Genomic DNA, 5,315 nt, shown 5'->3' with positions numbered 1-5,315 from the left:
GATGTCTTAGAGTTCTTGAGAAGCCAAGAGGAGAACTGAAAAAAAAAAATAGCCGCTGGATTTAGCAACGTGGAAGTCCTCCGTGACCTTGGCAGGAGTAATTTAGGAGGTATGTGGCAACCAAAGTCAACTGGGAGTCATGCTAGCGAAGGGAATGAATTTATACCTTTGGACCCCTCCAACACTTTCTCGATTGATTAGATGATAAATAACAGCTGAAGAACAGGAGGAATACATTGGCTAGCCCCCTTTGCTTGTCTGTTTTAAGAATTTTTAAATTGTGTGTGTGTGTGTGTGTGTGTGTGTGTGTGTGGGTGGGTCTGGAGGTGTGGTATGGTTTGCACATGAATACAGGTACAGGAAGAGTCCAGAAGAGGTTACTGGATCCTCTGGGGCTAGAGTTATAGGCAGTTGTGAGTCACCTGATGCTGGCACTAGGCACTAAACTGCAGTCCTCTGCAAGAGTGACATGCATTCTTAATTTCTGAGCAACTCTTCTTTTTTTTCCTGGACAGGGTCTCATGTAGCCGAGGTTTTCTTCAAACTCACTTTGTAACAGAGGGACAGCCCAGAACACGTGCTCTTTCTGCCTCTGCCTCCCTTGTGCTGTAATTAGGAACACGCTGCCCGTGTGTTGTGCTGGAGACTAAGCCCAGTGCCTTTTTTGCAGGTTAGGCACCCCACCAGCTGAGCTGCACCCTAGCTCTGTTTTTTTTTTTCTGAGATGTGAGGTGTTTAAACCTATTTGACTATTTATGAAACAGAACTCTCTGAGAAGAGGCAGCTGACTACCGAAGGGGGAGGCTGGCTAGACATCATAGCAGATTTCAGGGAGGAAGCAAAGAAAGGGTTTCTTTTCCTTTCATTTTACGATGAAAAACACAATGAATTTAATAATATAGACTACACACAGGTAGAAGTTATAAATAAAAATTAATTTTCAAATGGATAGCCATTCATAAGACTGGTCAAATAGAAAGGGAAAATTGTAAAAATAGTACATCATAAATGAAAACAAGTCATTTCCATAAGGATACAGAAGATTTTCCATGTGAAAGTATGCTTGAGATAATTTTGTATCAATAATTGGCTCGGCTGTCAAAGGCTAGGCTCATAACCAGAAGTATAATCAGACTGTTTCTCAAGCTTGGAGGCAGGACTGGAGAGATGGCTTAGCAGTGAAGAGCACCGGCCGCTCTTTCAGATGACCCGGAGTCGATTATTAGAGCTCATGTGGTGGCTCATAACTATCTGTAATTCCAGTCTCAGAATCCAGTGCCTTCTGCTTCCCCAAACACCACCGACATGTGGTGCATGGGACTTATATGCAGGCACCATACTGATCTACATAAAAAAAATGAGAAAAGAAAAACCCCATAGCAGAGGCTAGCCTAAGAGGAAGTCAAGGGGTCGGACAGAGGCAATGGAGCTAGAGAGGAGGAAGTTGTTCTGGAAGAAAATGAAATGTGCCCACCTGAGACTCTTTCTCTTACTATTGTGTGTGTGTGGGTCTCATCAATTCATCGGTCAGATGAGATAAGCTCTCTCCTTTCCAAGTTGCTTTTCGTCAAGTTGTTTTACAAAGCAACGGGGAAACACACCAAGATACTCGCCAAAGACTCGTACTCACCAGAGCCATGCATAAGTGCATGGAGTCGTGATAATAACAAGGCCTAGTGTCTACACAAAGAGGCTCCTGAGGTATTTCTGGGTCTCGAAAGCCCAGGCTTCTTCCTTTGGTTGCTGCTCTTTGTTTCCCTCACTTTAGAGAGTTAGAAAAAGAGAAAAAAAATAGTTTCATGGTGGTTATGTTAATTAGAAACGATAACATGGAACTTGGGTAGAACAGAGTAAGTCCTTACACGTCTGAAACTCTGGTTTGAAAAGGTCCCATTGTCCACTGGGGAAGAGGTAGGGGATGGGGGAGAAGTAGGGGATTAGGGGAGACAATGGGGGTGAATGTGATCAAAGGTGTCTGCATGTATGAAAATGCCACAATGAAGCCCATTATGCTGTGCAATTAATATGCACTATATAAAAAAAAGTCCCATTGTTTGCTGGTCACAAGAGCCTCCAGTGAGACCGGTGTGGGAGAATTGCATCCCTGTCTGAGAACCAGCTGAGATGAACTGCAGAACGTCCCAGAAGACCATTCTTCCTAACTTGCACTTTGAGAAGAAGGCAGAAAAGTCCTGGAAACATCCGGAGCCTGAGGCAGCAGGCATCCACAGAAGCAGAGAACGGGCTCTCCCAAGACTTGCAGGATTTCTCCTAGGACTGGGGAAGGCCAGGACAGAGGAACCTGGACTCTGAGATCCTCAGACAGGCTAAGCTTGTGCGCTTGAGTAAGCTTGTCTGAGTGTCAGTATCTGCCCCTCTTAGCTGTGTGACCCGGAGAAAAGTACTGAATTTCTCCAAACCACAAGTTCCCCATTTGTGGAAGGGGAATAAATTATTATTGCACTTAATCACAAGGTTGGGGTGGGAGAGAATGAGAGAATTCGTCGGAAAGAGCCTTAGCTGGATGTGTAACAAGCACTCTAGAAATATGAGCGATGATTACATAACTCCTCCTTATTTTACAGATGACAAAACTTGGCCCAAAGAGAGAAGTGATATTTGTAAGGTGGTCTGGTTTGTAGGAGGGCCAGGTCTGGGGATGAGTGTTCTTCCTCTGTCCCACTGATGATAAAAATGCAATATGTTAGTTAGTGCCAGAAAGCAAAGCCAAATTCTGGGCTCAAATCCCAACTCTCCCACTGTCTGATGCTAAATACAAGAGGAAATCTATTTTTTAAAATTTATCAATGTGTGTTTATTTAGTGTGCGAGGGATTGACTCTAGGGCTCCATGTATATATGCATGCTACACACAAGCGCTCTACCACTGAGCCTTGCACCCTGGCCCAGGGACACCTGTTTAAACTTTGGATTCCTCCACTGTGTTACGGGTAAATTCAGGTTGTTACAGGGTCTGAGGTGAAAGGCCACGGGGCTGCATTCCTGGGCCTAGCAAATAGATGAGAAAAGAAAAACCCCGTAGCAGAGGCTAGCCTAAGAGACCAGAAGGCTCCTCAAGAAGGCTCCCCTTTATTCCTATTCTGGCTGGTTATTACATACCCTGACACCAGAGGTAGAGGTGGGTGGGTCTGAAGAGTCGGTTAGTCTTTGGAAAAGGTCGAGGACAGGGCGGTTCCATGGGCAAGCCCTTTTCAGGAACTTATTGCCCCGGGGAATTGTATTGTTTTTAGTAAACATGTTTTTAGTAAACATTGTCTTACAGCTGCCTGGTCCCAGGCTGATGGGGAAGTGGGTCTCTGCTCAAGGTCTGGTGTCCCCACAGCTGGAGAAGTAGGGTTCAGGCTGAAATGTGGGAAGGGTCTCAGCTGGCACCGGGGAGAAACTGAGTTGCTGAAGCAGTCCGGCAATGCCCGTGGCTATGCATGCGACTTCATGGGGATAGCGTGGCTTCGAATGTGAAGGGCAGAGGATGGCTGCAAGATACAGTCAGGCCTCTCTGCTGGTGACGACAACGGGGAGCTACAGGTACCACCCAGTTGCTCTGGGAGAACTATAACTTCTTCCACAGATAGCTTCCAGTGCCGCTGGGCTTAGACAGTGTTGGGCTTTGAAGGCAGAGACTGTCACCCGCGTCCTGTGACAGGTGCCCTTCCGTGGCAGCCTACAGAGGATGACAGGTGGCCCTGGTCTCTAGCATCTTGACTCCCCCCCCCACTGAAGCCAGCGTAGAAGGGTCATCTCAGCCTCAGGGCTCCCTGTGGCCTCGGTTGAGCTCATTATTGGTACTATATTGTGGCAGCATCCCCTGTCCCACCCTGCTGTGACCATCAGACTGTTCAATGTTGTCTCCAGGGATGGGAGGGTAATTTCTTAGGAAAATGAGTCATTGGAGCACAGGGTGGAGCAGGTGGATGAAGAGGAGGAATCGGAGAAAAAGGGGATGGTACTGGAGGGTGTGATAAGAGACAGTGGGTCCAGAGGGGGTGATGATGCCAAGAGACGGTGGGTCAAGGCAGGGCAGGAAGCTTCAAGCCCACACCATATGAAAATAGTTTGAAGCAATTTGTTTGTACATTGGACAAGGGACTCGAAGAAGCTGGATGGAAGGCATGCTACCAGGACTGCTAGCTTCAGCTCTTGACCTTCCACAGCCTGTCCCCACCCCATTCAGAAGAAAGCAAGTCATGCTGCTTTTCAGACCAAAATCTTCCAAAGGTTCTTCATGCACTATGAATAGAACCCACAAGTGTCTTGCTGTGACTCTTGAGATCTGTCATAAGTTATATAGTCTTTCTTGCCCCCTCCCCCCCTTTTTTTCTTTCCTGGAGTAAGTGTGCCTGTTTGGGCACAGGTGTGAGGCCAGAGGGCACCACGGATGTCATTCCTTTGCACCGTCCATCTGGTTTTGAGACATGGTCTCTGATAGCTTGGTGCTAGCTGATTGCACTGATGTGGCTGGTTTTAGCCAGCCTCACAGACGGGTCCTCACTGGCTCCTCCCCCAACATCCTTCAGCTTTTTGCTCAAATATTACTTTCTCAGTGAACTTTCCCCTGACGGCTCAGTTTTCTCTCCCCAGCGTTATGTGTTTGTCTTTCCTGTTTCATTCTTCCTTGTGCCAATGTGGCTACTGTAGCATTGTTTGTTTGTTTTCTAAACTCTACACTCATGAGGCCCTGACCACAAAAAGAGCAGGCGCTCAGGTACACAGTTGCTGTTCAGCAATTGTTTTACGGATCAGTCTGTGACTTGTGACAGCTACAACAGGAGCAGGCTGGGGACATGCCTGATCTCAGGACAATTTGTGTCTGCAATTGTCTCCCTTGCAGGACACACACTTGTTGGAAACTAAGGTGCTCAATGTTCTCCAACTCTAGAAGTTTCCAGGAGGCAGCAATTGAGGTTTCAGACCGGATGAAATTTTAAAATTTCAGGTGAGTGAAGAGACAGTTGACAGGGTGCCTGGGGTGATGAGAGGTCAGTCTGCAGAGCCTGGGCTCTGCCAGCTCTGCAGGGAAGGTAACTGAGCAAGTTATTTACCCCCTCGCCCGGATTTGCTTTGTATTTTAAGCCGGGGTGGGGTAGGGTGGGGGGGGAGTTCATCAGGCCTTCCTCTTTGGCAGGTGATTGCAGGAATTGAAGGCGATCTTCAGGCAGGTAGCCCACGGGCATGCTGCAGAATGCAGGTGGGGCTGTGGAGCAACCGAGGAGGAAGTGGCAATGTCAGCGTGGCATCTAGGGGAGGGTGCATGGAACGGAGGGAGGGGAAGGCTAGGAGGATCTCCGCCCGCACGGG

Source organism: Mesocricetus auratus, unplaced genomic scaffold (assembly GCF_017639785.1).
Source record: "Mesocricetus auratus isolate SY011 unplaced genomic scaffold, BCM_Maur_2.0 Super-Scaffold_100013, whole genome shotgun sequence".
NCBI lineage: Eukaryota > Metazoa > Chordata > Mammalia > Rodentia > Cricetidae > Mesocricetus > Mesocricetus auratus.
The sequence above is the reverse complement of the archived record's forward strand: the minus strand, read 5'-3'. Positions refer to the sequence as shown.